Here is a 15,318-nt window from a genome sequence, read left to right as displayed (position 1 = left end):
CTCTTGGATGGCTATGTAATTATATTTATTGATGACATATTGGTGTATTCAAGGAGTAATCAGGAGCATGAGGAACACTTGAGAAATGTATTGTCCATACTAAGAGAAAAGAAGTTGTATGCAAAGTTCAGCAAATGTGAATTGTGGTTGAATGAAGTTGCTTTCTTAGGCCATGTGATTTCAGGGAAGGGTCAGTTTACCGAAAAAATTTATAGCTGAAACAGTGCATAGGGGTCAGTTTACCGAAAAAATTTCAGATCCTTGGTTTTATGTCCAAAGAGAGAAATATCATATTCTAAGCATAAATCTTTCAGAATCAATATAGGAACATAGACTAATACTTCTGTAGGATGGGGTTAGAATACTTGCCTTTGAGAATTATAGCCCTAAATGAGAAGATTTGAGCAAGAAACCTTAAAGCCCCAATTTTTTTCTTCTTCTTCTTCTTTCTTTCTTTCCCTGATCATCCACGCAGCTGCCTTCTCTACTTCCTTAAGAACGAAGGTAGAGAGGCTTAAACGGTGGGATTTGTATTTTTGTGTATTTTGTAGTTTAGTCCTTATATTATTATATTTACGATTAGGTCCTCAGGGTTTACATATAGGTCCTCAGATTTTTTTTTTAACAAATCCTCCAAATCTTATGAATAAGTTCTCAGATTCATACTTTGACTTTTTATTAAATTTAAAATAGATACTTATATTACAACTAGGAACTTATACGAAAATTCAGAAATGAGGGATGTTACACTCTCCCCCCCTTAAAAGAAAATTTTAGTCCTCTAAATTTATCATACCTCTATCGATGAAAAGATGGGGATAGACCTTTTTCATTTCCTCCTCTAGCTCCCAGGTTGTTTCTTCTCCAGAATGATGTTTCCAAATTACTTGAACCAGAGGGATGACTCGATTCCTTAGGATCTTTTCTTTCTTATCAACAATCTGAATGGGCTCTTCGTCATAAGATAAATCTTTATCGATTTCAATCAGCTCATACTTAACGATATGAGAAGGATCAGATATATACTTTCTAGTCAACGAAACATGGAATATATTATGGGTATGACTCAACGATGGTGGCAAGGCAATCCTGTAAGCGATAGAACCAACCCATTCTTGGGCTTAACTTTCCTTTAGGATTTGGTTCTTGATATCTGGTTCATTAGGTACACATACTCTATCCCCAAATCTCAATAGGCCATTCTTTGAAACTTGAAATTTTGGCTTCAATTCCTTTTCTACTTCATTCCTCAAGTAGATTAAACGTGGATCTCGTAATTGTCATTCCTTAATTTGTTGAATAAGATCAGATTGCACCTGAATGGAGGCCATCAATATCATTGAGTCTTGCTCTTTCCTCATAGCATTCAAATCAAAATTTTCTTCTAATAACTTCCATTGCTTCACGACCAAACTAGCCATAAAACTTGTAGATTTTCTACTAAGTGCATCAGCTACAACATTGGCTTTGCCCGGGTGATAATGGATGGCACAATCATAATCCTTCAGAAGTTCTATCCATCTTCGTTGCCTCATGTTTAACTCTTTCTGAGTGAAAATATATTTTAAACTCTTGTGATCAGTAAAGATTTCAAATTGTCGACCATACAATAATGTCTCCAAATCTTTAGAGCAAAAATAATTGCTGCCAATTCCAAATCATGAGTTGGATAATTCAATTCATAACCTTTTAGTTGCCTAGAAGCATAAGCAATCACTCTCCCTTCCTGCATCAAAACACATCCAAGGCCCTTTCTTGAAGCATTAGTATAAACTACAAATCACTCACTACCACTTGGAATAGTGAGAATAGGAGTACTAGTCAATCTTCTTTTCTCTTAGTATGGACAATACATTTCTCAAGTGTTCCTCATGCTCCCGATTACTCCTTGAATACACCAATATGTCATCAATGAATACAATTACATAGTCATCCAAGAGCGGTTGAAATATCCTATTCATTAGTTCCATAAAAGCTGCAGGGGCATTAGTCAAACCAAAAGGCATCACCAAGAATTCATAGTGACCATAACGAGTTCTAAGAGTTATTTTTGAAATATCCTCCTCCTTGATCTTCAACTAATAGTAACCTGATCTCAGGTCAATCTTAGAGAATACTTGTGCACCCTACAGTTGACCAAACAAATCATCAATTCTGGGTATGGGATACTTGTTTTTTTTATGGTCACCTGATTCAACTGTCTATAATCAATACAAAGCCTCAATGTTCCCTCCATCTTTTTAACTAACACCGGAGCACCCCATGATAAAATATTAAGCCAAATAAAATCTTATTTAATAGTCCTTGCTTTTCTAATTCCACTTACTCAAATGATGTTATTATGTATAGAGGCTTAGATATTAGGATTGTCCCAAAGACCAAATCAAAAGAAAAGTCATGTTTGGAGGTAATCCGGGTAAGTAATCCTGGGATACATTAGGCAAGGAGATAAATCATGTCCAATACTCTGAAAATAAAAGATCGGCCGATCAAATATGCACAAAATAATCATTTGTTATATACCAATCCATACTGGTATGATAGGAAGATAGCCAATCCATAACAAGTATGATATCAAAACTCCAAATCTCTAGGAGAACTAAATCAGCAAAAAGTTCAAGTTCTCCAATAAAATCAGACAAGAGGACCAGATTCAAGTTCGTTATCAAAGAATCTCCAATGATCATATTTACATATACCACATAATGCAGTGGTCTAGGTTGAATGCCCAAGTGATAAGCAAAATATTACAAATCAAATCGTAGATAGGACCCATAGTCAAACAAATATTTGTATTCTTTCATAAACATGCATAATACCTTCGATCACTAATTTAGAAGTTTTAGAAACATATTCAGTGATAGCATACACTCTGACATGGGCTGATGATTTAAGAGGTAGTGACTCTTTCTTCTTGTTCAAAGGGCAGTCTTTTATTTTATGATCCAACTTTCTACAAGCAAAATAGACTCCAATCACCCGAAAGCACAAACTTGTTTCATAATTTAACTTGCAATTCACACGTGATTGAGTCTTTTGTAGTGACTTCCCATTTCAAATCCAAATGTCTTGACCCTTTTGTTATTACTTTCTGATTCATTTCCAATCATAGTTTTTTATTGCTAAACTTGTCCTTATCATTCTTGCCACTGATCTTCAAAAATTCTTTTCACTGTTCCCATTAATGATCAGCCTCTACTTCCAATATAAGGGGGCAAAAGAAATCTTTTGATCATCAGAACAATTTTGTACACCAAATATCTTCTCTGTTTGCATCATCCATTTTTCTACCACCAATGAAATTAGGTTCATCATGCTTCTGCTGCGCCACTCTGATTCAAAATCCCCGATTAATCCTTTCATTCCCCTTAATTAATCAAAACCAGATGAAGTAGGAGGACCAAATTACCTCATCGTCCTTGATTCCTAAAATACATCAAAAAAATTTCCACCAATCACTATAGTTCACTAGACCTCAATATATTTTGCATGTCAATATATCAAATATTTCCGTGATCCTCAAATCATGCTCTGATACCACCTTTGTCACGCCCCTAAAAAATATCCATGATATTTAAAATTTTTCAACGCAACACAAATCCATCCAAGATCCAAACACACATTTGAGGACACTGAAAAACATTCTATCAAATTCACATCTATAAAACCTGTGCAGTTTATAATCATATATCACATCACTCGATAATTCACATTTATGGCAACCTAAGCCAACTTGTCAAACATGAACAACATTTATAAATCCACAAGCTAAATAAATTATACAATCAGAACTCCAACTATTCACCACAAGTTCATATCATCATACATTAAACTTAACATTCCAGAATCTTAAACATGAGAGGTCCTTTAAACTTATACAAAATCCATAAGTTTAGATTCATCGTCAACATTTCATTAGATGCAGCGTGTGCTTATACAACAAAAACATATATACTAATAAAGATCTACCCAAAATCTTTTAGCTTTCCACCGCCTTAGCCCAATCTTAACATTTAAGCAAGCGACAAGTTATCCTGAAAAATTTATACAACAACGGGGTGAGCATATAGAGCTCAGCAAGTGACTAACATATCCATGTCAAAAGAGGACAATTTCGAAAGAGATAAAGTTTCGAAATACAAGGCAGAATATAAGAATTCATAGACGTAATATCATTAGGTGCAGAATCACAATGCCTTAAACTAATGAGTCAGAATCACAATTGTCATTTCAATCAAACATATTTGGTTCATAACAGATGGGGCATAGAGTAATTGGAGCATATCAACCACGAATGAAATGTTTCGGAGCATATCAATAACAAATGAAACATTTCGGAGCTTATCAATGGCGTATGAAATGTTTCGGAGCATATCAACGGCATATGGAACATTTCGAAGCATATAAACAATGAATGAAACATTTCAGAGCTTATCAATGGCGTATGAAATGTTCCGGAGCATATCAACGGCATATGGAACATTTCGAAGCATATCAATAATGAATGAAACATTTTGGAGCTTATCAATGGCGTATGAAATTTTCCGAAGCATATCAACGGCATATGGAACATTTCGAAGCATATCAACAATGAATGAAATATTTCGGAGCTTATCAATGGCGTATGAAATGTTCCGGAGCATATCAACGGCATATGGAACATTTCGAAGCATATCGATAATGAATGAAATATTTTGGAGCTTATCAATGGCGTATGAAATGTTCCGGAGCATATCAACGGCATATGGAATATTTCGAAGCATATCAATAACAAATACCAAACAGAAGCTCAAACGTCATCTTTGACGTTGCATTCATATCATTCTTATCCAAAGCATGTATAGAAACACATAACCAAAGCTCTGGATATCATATCAAACATACAGAAGGTGAAGTGGGACCATAACATAATATGGTACATCTATTTCTGAATGACCACCAAACATAAGTCTCCCACGTCTGGGAGGTCTCCCACGTTTGGGAGCTCCATCCACCCACGTCTGAGTGAAGTCATAGGGGGCCGGTAGAGCATCTCAGGCTCTATGCATAACTCCACCATTTCTGGCGAAGGTTCACAATATCCCATAAACACTAGAGTACAAAAGGATAGTATGAACAATGAATAGCACATATCAGAAGCATACGCGGAACAACGAAACGTACATGTGCCTTTACGAGTCAATCTGAAGTAAGCAATAATCTTTCACAATTATATTCAGATTTGAAAGGAAATGAAAGCAAGGGCACATATGGAATCCAAGCAATCACATACAACTCAATTCAGATAAGAAGGTTAGATGAATTCGATATCCAAAGGAAAGAAACTAGAATAGGCACACATCGAAAGCAAATGCGGAACAATGGGTTATACATGTGCCAATATAAGTCAATGTGATATAGCATAAGCGTTACACAATATGTTCAGGAATGGTAATAATTTATAGACAAGAGCAAACGAGAATTCAAACATTAATATAAGCCACAATTGAGTGAAGGGAACTGAACAAAATCTATTTCCAAACGAACGAAAACAGAAGATACGAAATCGATCAAAGCTCGATTTCTAGCAGAATTCAAGAGGCACATTGAACAAATGATTCAGATTGTCAATTATGCTCCAATACCCTCAAGAAGGCTATTGTCAAAAGATATATCAATCTATTTTCTATTGAAAAAAGTTTCGTATGAATCATGGTTTCCAACAAGGAGTTACCTTTGATTTGGTAACACAAGGTCAAAAACAAAATCATTGTCTTGCAGAATTCATAGGATCGGATTCAACAGATAATAGGGTAGGCATTTGAATTCCAAATTTTTCAATCTATATGTCAAAAGAAAGCTCTACAAGTCTAGTTTCGAACGAAATCATTTTGGTATAATTCAGAATTTCCAACAGGGACTTATAGGTATTTTAGTATCAAAAGGTTAGAAATATTGATCCCTGTTCTGTAGCATCTATAGGCTCATTTGAAACAGACGTTTGGGTAAGTATTCGGTGTCCAAAATCTACAAAATCAGTGTCAAAAGAAAGATATAAGAGTCTAATTTAAACGAGCCAAGTGTTGCCTGAATCCACATTTGGTGCTAAAATTTATAGCCGAAACAGTGCATAGGGGTCAGTTTACTGAAAAAATTTCAGATCCTTGGTTTTATGTCCAAAGAGAGAAATATCAGATTCTAAGCATAAATCGTTCAAAATCAATATAGGAACATAGACTAATACTTCTGTAGGATGGGGTTAGAATACTTGTCTTTGAGAATTATAGCCCTAAATGAGAAGATTTGAGCAAGAAACCTTAAAGCCCCAATTTTCTTCTTCTTCTTCTTCTTCTTCTTCTTCTTCTTCTTTCTTTCTATCCCTGATCATCCACGCAGCTGCCTTCTCTGCTTCCTTAAGAACGAAGGCAGAGAGGCTTAAACGGTGGGATTTGTATTTTTGTGCATTTTGTAGTTTAGTCCTTGTATTATTATATTTACGATTAGGTCCTCAGGGTTTACATATAGGTCCTCATATATTTTTTTGAACAAATCCTCCAAATCTTATGAATCAGTTCTCATATTCATACTTTTACTTTTTATCAAATTTAAAATAGATACTTATATTACAACTAGGAACTTATACGAAAATTCAGAAATGAGGGATGTTAAAGCGTTGGCCTCTGGCCAGGAAGCGGGGCGATAGTTGTCGCTGGCCGGATAGTAGCAGCGACGGGTGGGCTGGCCGGAAGTAGGGGAAGGCTGCGGCTTGGGAAGTAGGGGAGTGGTTGCGGGCGTTCTTTTTTTTAAGATAGCTACGGTAATACTATAGCGAGAACGCCAAGGATTGCCACTCTGATACCAATTGATAAGACCCTAAAGTCTTATCGTTACTCTGATACTAATTGATAAGACCCTAAAGTTTTATCATCGCTCTGATACCAAATGATAAGGCACTAAAGTCTTATAGTGGAAGAAAAGGGAGAAAAGGGAATGATAATGATCACTTCAAGGGGATCGACCTCCTTGATCACTTCGAGGGGATCGTCCCTCCTTGATCACTTCGAGGGGATCGGCCTCCTAGGGTTTGTCCATAGAGTAGAATAATATTTCATTGATTGATTGATTGATTCTTTAAAGAAAGAGTTACATCACTATTTATAGCGTTCCACCTAGAGTCCATTAGGACTTAAACTCTAATAATAAATAAATATTAAATAAACCTCTACTTAATTCTAACTGAATCAAACTAACTCAATAAATAACTGAACTAAACAGACTTGATAAACATTATTCAAAAGCTTAGAAAAAGAGTCCTAACAATCAATTGATAAGACCCTAAAGTCTTATCATCGCTCTTATACCAATTGATAAGACCCTAAAGTCTTATCATCGTTTTGATACCAAATGATAAGACACTAAGGTCTTATCGTGGAAGAAAGGAGAGAAAATGGAATGATAATGATCACTTCAAGGGTATCGGCCTCCTTGATCACTTCGAGGGGATCGGCCCTCCTTGATCACTTCGAGGGGATCAGCCTCCTAGGGTTTTTCCACAGAGTGGAATAACATTTTATTGATTGATTCCTTAAAGAAAGGGTTACATCACTAGTTATAGAGTTCCACCCAGAGTCCATCAGGACTGGAACTCTAATAATAAATAAATATTAAATAAAGCTCTACTTGATTCTAATTGAACCAAATAGACTCAATAAACAACTGAACTAAATAGACTCGATAAATATTATTCAAAAGCTTAGAAAAAGGGTCCTAACAATCAATTGATAAGACCCTAAAGTCTTATCGTTGCTCTGATACCAATTGATAAGACCCTAAAGTCTTATCATCGCTCTGATACCAAATGATAAGACACTAAGGTCTTATCATGGAATAAAGGGGAGAAAAAGGAATGACAATGATCGCTTCGAGGGGATCGGCCTCCTTGATCACTTCAAGGGGATCGGCCCTCTTAATCACTTCGAGGGGATCGACCTCCTAGGGTTTGTCCATAGAGTGGAATAACATTTCACATATTAATTCCTTAAAAAAAGGGTTACATCACTAGTTATAGAGTTCTGTTAGAACCCTTACAGATTCTAAACTTGGGGTTGATCTCTTTAAGGGATCGGCCTCATTGGAACTCTATAGGGGTTCCTCCCTCCAAGTTGCTGCTCAAAGGTTGCATAAAAGATTCATCTATTGCTTAAGAAAAGAGAAGGAATACATGGCTATTTATAGGGCTTCTAAACCCTAACTCATAATAGGACTCCTACTTAAGACTCTTACTTCTAACCAACTCCTAATAGGACTCCTACTCAAGACTCCTATTCCCTTACAACTCCTAATTCTTCTCTAAGAAAAAACCTCCTAAATGAATGTCCATCTCAATTAGGACTCTCCTAGCTAGAGTCCTAATAGATCCGCCCTCTTCAAATCAGCCTTGTCCTCAAGGCTGAGATTCCATGAACTCAGGGAATCGGGTCTTCAGCTCCTCATATGGTTCCGATGTGGCGTCTTCAAGTGGTAAATTATTCCAATGCACTAGTACTTCAGTAGAGGGACGTCGGTGAAGCATCATGATCCTACAATCGAGGATGGCTTGTGGTTGAGCTTGAATAACTCCATCCTCAGTTGTGTTGGGCAGTTTGATCTGGAGTGACTCGTGTTCTCCCAACTTGGGCTTCAGGCATGACACGTGGAAGACAGGGTGAATTTTGGCATCCTCAGGTAATTTAAGTCTATACGCCATTGCTCCAATATGCTCTGTGATCTAATAGGGCCCAAAAAATCATGGAGATAGCTTCATGGAGGCTCGAGTGTTGATGGAGAGTTTTTTTTTTTGGTAAGTAAAAGTAAATTGATTATGTGTAAAGTTTCTACAACTAGCTTTATCTATACAAGTCATAGACAAAGCCAAGTAACTCATAGAGTGCGAATGCGATAGTTATGACTACACATGCTGTAGACTATAACTACCTGTGGGTACATTATTTGGCATCATTCCCAAGATCTTTAGCTAATAGCAAAATTAAATTTGATAAAAATATCTTTTTCTCTTCGGGTGAAGTGCTCGGTTTTGAGATCATGCTCCATACAGGATCTTGAGTCTCTAATAATCTCTTTCAAGAGCTGAGCATTGTTTGTGTGTTGACATTCAAAGATTCTATTACATCTCTCCTTCCACATCCACCAAATAGCGCATCTGAAAGTAACCTTTGCCAGTTGTGTAAGAGGCCCTTTTCTTGAGAAACATTGCATAAGGTCGCCTAGTTCTTGGTGCAAGTTTGGTTGCGGCAGTCTATTGAGTTCAAATCGCTGGAGAATCTCCTTCCATATCCATTTTGTATAATCACAAGCAAAATAGAGGTGGTCAACAGTTTCTTCTTGTTGCAAACAAAGGGAGCATCGGTTAACATGATACATACCTCTTCTTTTCATATTGTCTATTGTAGGTAGTTTATCGAGAAGGGCCTGCCATGTACATAAGGAGTGTCTTTGTGATCCCGGTCGATCCCATGTCCAACTGCTTGGGACCCACTTGTTATTTCTTTGCCTAATTTGATTCCATGCGGATGTGGCACTAAATTTGCCATTGTCATGAGGCCAAATAAGTGTATCTGAAGAGTTGTTCCTGATTGGAATAGCTATGATAGTCGGCCAAAGTGATAACATTTCGGGAGAAATAGGATTAGGGAGACACCAAGTACCGTTAGCAATGAACTCGGAAACCTTCCAATCTTTGGGAGCCCCAAGATCTTTTCGTATTCTATCGCCATATAATTGAAATATACTCTTCCCATTCACCCAAGGATCGTACCACATATTAGTACTAGTTCCAGAAGAGATTGCATACGAAATGTGTTTGATTAGCCAATTCCTTGCCTTTAAAATTCCTTTCCAAGCTGCAGAGTGGTATGTTCTTGTTGAAATTTCCCAGATTGATTCCTTTGAAAGATACCTAGCAGAAACCCATTGTGACCATAAGGAACATTTGTTTTGCAAAAGATCCCACAATTGTTGTACCAGGCTTGCTTGATTCCAATCTCTAGTATTTCTCAAGTTTAGCCCCCCTTCATCTTTCGGTTTGCAAATGCTATCCCAATTTACCATATGCATTGCCTTATCATTTGTGCCATTCCAGAAGAAGTTCATTAATAACCGTTCAATATCTTGGAGAAGTCCAGCAGGCAAAAGAAATGCATTACACCAATATATAGAGTAGGAGTGCAATACAGAACGAATGAGTTCGAGTCGTCCTGCTTTTGATAGAAGCCTATTTTTCCAAGAAGAAATTCTATTCTTTATTTTTTGCAGGATAGGCTGACAGTGGGTTTTGTGAATGCCTGTGGATATGAGCGGGAGACCCAAATAAGGAACAGGCAGGCTTCCTTCACTAACCCCCAAAGTTTGTGCAATAAAGACCTTATCCTCAACGTAAGGGCTCATATATACTTTACTTTTCGCATGATTTAACTGAAGTCCAGAAACCATACCAAAGTCATGCATAATAGTAGCCAGGTTTTTTACTGAAGTTGGATCATTTAGGAGGAAGATAAGTAAATCATCTGCAAATGTTATATGTGATATATGAATAGAGCCAGCATTGGGTACCTTAATGCTGCCATTTAAGACTGCATGTTCCAACATACAGCTAAGCCCTTCCACTCTCTTGATGGAGAGTTGCTTGTATGGTTGTAGGCGAAGATAAACCCAATCTCCTATTGAAAATTCTCTTTCGCTTCGTCGTGTGTCGGCTTGCTACTTCATTCTGGCTTGAGCTATAGAGAGATTATCTTTTAACAGTTGTAGGAGTTTGTCCCTATCAATCAATTCTTGTTCAACCTGCTTTACCTTGGCCGAGCCAATTACATACTTTGGAATCACAAGGGCTGGTCGACCATACAATGCATAAGGGCAACATTTTGTAGATGAATGATATGTAGTATTATACCACCATTCGGCCCAGGGAAGCCATTTTGCCCATTCTTTTGGTCGATCACTAGCGAAACACCGAAGGTATGTCTCTAAACACCTGTTTACCACCTCTGTTTGGCCGTCAGTTTGTGGATGATACGTTTTGCTCATCTTGAGTTTGGTGCCTTGTAACTAGAATAACTCGGTCCAAAATTTACTAGTGAAGATCCTATCACGATCACTTACAATGGACCTTGGCATCCCGTGCAGTTTAACAATATTTTCTATGAAAACTTGGGCAATACTAGCAATAGTGTAGGGACTTCTCACAGCACAAAAATGAGCATATTTCGTAAGTCGATCAACCACCACGAGAATTGTACTTTTACCTTTGGCAGGTGGCAGCCCTTCAATGAAGTCCATGGAGATGTCAGTCCACACCGAGTCCGGTATAGGCAGTGGTTGTAGTTTCCTTGGATTTGCCACAGTTTCACCCTTGTGCTGTTGACATACATCACATTGTGCCACATATTCAGCAATAATTTTTTTCATCCCTCTCCAATAAAAATTTTGCTTCACTCTTTTGTAGGTTCTTAGGATTCCAGAGTGCCCTGCTAAAGGTATGGAGTGCATTTCATGCAGGATGATTGTGATACAATGGGAGTCAGGTATAAGGACAATACGACCTTTGTAGCGTAGATCCCTCGAATCCCATGTGTAGTGGGCTATTGCACTTGGACCCTCCTCCAATTTTTTTATAATGTTGCTGATCTCTGGATCCTTCTTCCATTCTTCCCTAATGTCCATGAGGAGACTAGTGGTAGGAAGGGAGATGGCTGAAACCTTAGCTTGCTCAGGTAGCCGTGAGAGTGCATCTACAACAACGTTTTCTTTCCTCTTTTTGTAAATAATTTCATAATCGAATCCAAGATGTTTGGTTACCCATTTTTGTTGCTCAGGGGATGATATCTTTTGCTCCAAAAAATACTTGAGGCTTCTATGGTCGGTTTTAATTTTAAATCGCCGGCCGATCAGGTAGGGTCTCCACCTCATTACTACGTATACAATGGCGAGCATCTCCTTATCATATACTGACATGTTTTGATGGGAGGGAGATAATGCCTTGCTAGTGTATGCGAGTGGTCGACCATCTTGCATGAGAACGGCTCCAATTCCGACTCCAGATGCGTCAGTCTCAATGATAAAGGGTCGGTTGAAATCTGGTAGCGCTAGCATCAGCGTCATTGTCATGGCTACCTTAAGTTTGTCGAAGGTAGCAGAGGTTTTGTCCGACCATTGGAAAGCATCTTTTTTCAATAGAGAAGTGAGTGGTGCACTGATCTTCCCATAGTCCTTAACAAATTTTCGGTAGTAGCCTGTTAGTCCAAGGAACCCGCGTAGTAATTTCACGTTTGTAGGTTTCGGCCAGCCTTGCATTGTCTCAATTTTTGTTGGGTCTACCGCCACTCCTTCTGATATTATGTGCCCAAGGTACTCTACTTTTTGCTGGAGAAAGCTACACTTTGGTTGCTTAACAAAAAGAGTATTCTCCCGAAGGATCATCAGAACAATCCGTAAATGCTGAAAGTGAGTCTCAAGAGAAGGGCGGTAAATGAGAATATCATCGAAAAATACCAGCACAAATTTATGAAGAAAGCTCCAAAAAATATCGTTCATGAGACTTTGAAAGGTTGAAAGAGCATTAGTGAGTCCAAAAGGCATTACCAAGAATTCATAATGACCATCATGTGTGCGGAATGCAGTTTTTTGGAATGTCATCTTCACATACCCGAATTTGGTGGTAATCGGATCGGAGGTCCAACTTCGTGAAGACTCGAGCTCCTTTTAATTCATCAAGAAGTTCATCCACCACTGGTATTGGGTACTTGTCCTTGACGGTGATGCCATTTAAAGCTCGGTAGTCGATGCACATCTGCCAAGTTCCGTCCTTCTTGCGTACAAGTAGCATTGGTGAGGAATAGGGGCTGCAACTTGGCCGAATCACCCCTATTTCAAGCATCTCCTTTACGATCTTTTCAATTTCATCTTTTTAGAGGTGAGGATATCGGTACGGTTGAGTGTTCGCTAGTGGCTTGCCCGGAAGGATTGGAATTCGATGGTCATGTTGTCGAGAACGAGGAAGACCGCATGGTTCAGCAAAAATATCGGCAAATTCAGTAAGCAATTGGGCAAGATTTTGATCTTCAATTTCTATTTTCTTCCCCTCTAGATGCTGCTGGAGGTGCATCAAAAAGCCACCATTTACCTTGTGTAAAACTTTCTCCATTCGTTGGGTCGAAATAGTGGTAACGTTGCTTCCGCGCTTCCCGCGTAGGATGATCTATTTGCCCTTACAATAGAATTTCATAATTAATTTAGAAAAGTTCCAAGAGATATCACCTAGTGTAGTCAGCCATTCTATACCAAGCACTGCCTCATAGTCATCAAGTGGTAGGAGGAAGAAATCGGTGATAATTTCTTGGTCTTGTAGTAATAGTTTCACCTGCGGGCATCTTTGGTCGCGATTTAGGATTCTGCCGTCGGCCACCTTTACATTGAACTTGCTGCAACCTTCAATATGCAGTGCCATTCAAGCAGCAACCTTACTAATTAGGAAGTTATTAGTGCTGCCCATGTCGATGAGAACAGTAATCGACTGTTGTTTGAGAAGGCCTCCAACTTTCATCGTTTGCGGGTTTGAGTAGCCGGCTAGTGCGTGTACCGTAATGTCGGTCGGTTGTGGCTCTTCTTCCATATCATCTATTTCATATTCAAGGCTCTCTTCTGGATGTTCAATGACCTCTTCTTCTACTAGTTCAATCATAAGAAGTCTCCCTTTTCTACAGCAATGTTCGTGGCTCCACGGCTTGTCGCAATGCCAACATAACCCCTTCGCAGATCACTCCCGAAGTTCTTCTCTTGTTAACCTTTTTGGTGCAAGAACTCAGTTGATAGTAGGGGGGACTGAGGGCTTTAGTATTGTAGGTCGAGGAGTGATCCTAGTCCTCTGGGCTTCATGGTTCAATCGCTCCTCTTGAAGTCGTGCGAAAGAGATGGCTGCCATAAGCGTGTATGGTTGTCGCGCCTTAACTTCTCCCCGGATCTCCGGCTTTAAGCCCTCAATAATCGGCGCATCGTCCTCTCCTGCAGCCTATTGCCCAATCGGCCAGTTGACTCCGCAACTCCGATATCCTTGGCACAATACCCGCTCTTCTTGGCCCGATGCCCGAGTCCACGGCCCGAAGCCTTCTGTCGATACGTCGACCGATCCACCGGCCCGATGTCCAATCTTCTGACATGTTCCTTCGGCACAACATGATTTTCCTGCTTTAATTGTCTCATCCTGATCGAAGCATCCCGCGTCACTCAAAACGCAGATTAAATCATAAACATATATCAAGTAGTTTTATCATCAAAATACGAGATTTCAACATCTTCTTCCATATCTTCTTCTTCATGTTCAAGGCTCTCTTCTAGATGTTCAATGACCTCTTCTTCTACTTGTTCAATCATAAGAAGTCTACCTTTTTTACAGCGATGCTCGCGGCTCCACGGCTCGTCGCAATGCCAACATAACCCCTTCGCAGATCGCTCCAAATGTTCTTCTCTTGTTAACCTTTTCGGTGCAGGGACTCGGTTGATAGTAGGGGGGGCTAAGGGCTTTAGTATTGTAGGTCGTGGAGTGATCCTAGTCCTCCGGGCTTCATGGTTCAATCGCTCCTCTTGAAGTCGTGCGAAAGAGATGGCTGCCATAAGCGTGTATGGTTGTCGCGCCTTAACTTCTCCCCGGATCTCCGGCTTTAAGCCCTCAATAAAGGTCGCCAATAGCTGTTTTTCAGACCAATCACGAGTTTAATTAGATAACCTTTCAAACCTGGTTTGGTACTCCTGAATGGTGGAGGTTTGTCGGATCTTTGCTAGTTGTCCGTCAATGTTCTCGTAATAAGTTGGTCCGAAGCGGTTCAGCAGTCCTTCTTTGAATTGTCACCATGAAAGGACTTCATATGTGTGTTCAAACCAGTCAAACCACTGTATGACATCCCCTCCAAGATGTATAGCTGCAATTTCCACCATGGATGCATCCGCAGTTTTATGGTACTGAAAATATCGTTCCGCGCGCAAGATCCAACCAATTGGGTCTCCTTCTTCCCATCTAGGGAAGTCCACTCTCATGCGCGAATAGTTGGGGTCGGTCATAGAGCCTCCCCTCTCTTGGAAGTCATCTCTTTGGGCATGATGTGATTGGTTAGAGCTCTCTCCTTGATGTGATTTCTTCTGCTTGGTGGTCAGCCCAAACTGAATTCGGTAAGGAGAGTCCGAATCTTATCCTCCATTCGTGCCTCGAAGGCTTCAAATTTAGCATTGATTGTCTCCTCAGATGCCATAGTATATGACTCCAAATCTGTGATGTTAAGATCTCTCTTTTGT

This window comes from Musa acuminata, chromosome BXJ1-11 (assembly GCF_036884655.1).
Source record: "Musa acuminata AAA Group cultivar baxijiao chromosome BXJ1-11, Cavendish_Baxijiao_AAA, whole genome shotgun sequence".
NCBI lineage: Eukaryota > Viridiplantae > Streptophyta > Magnoliopsida > Zingiberales > Musaceae > Musa > Musa acuminata.
This window is presented reverse-complemented; position numbering follows the sequence as displayed.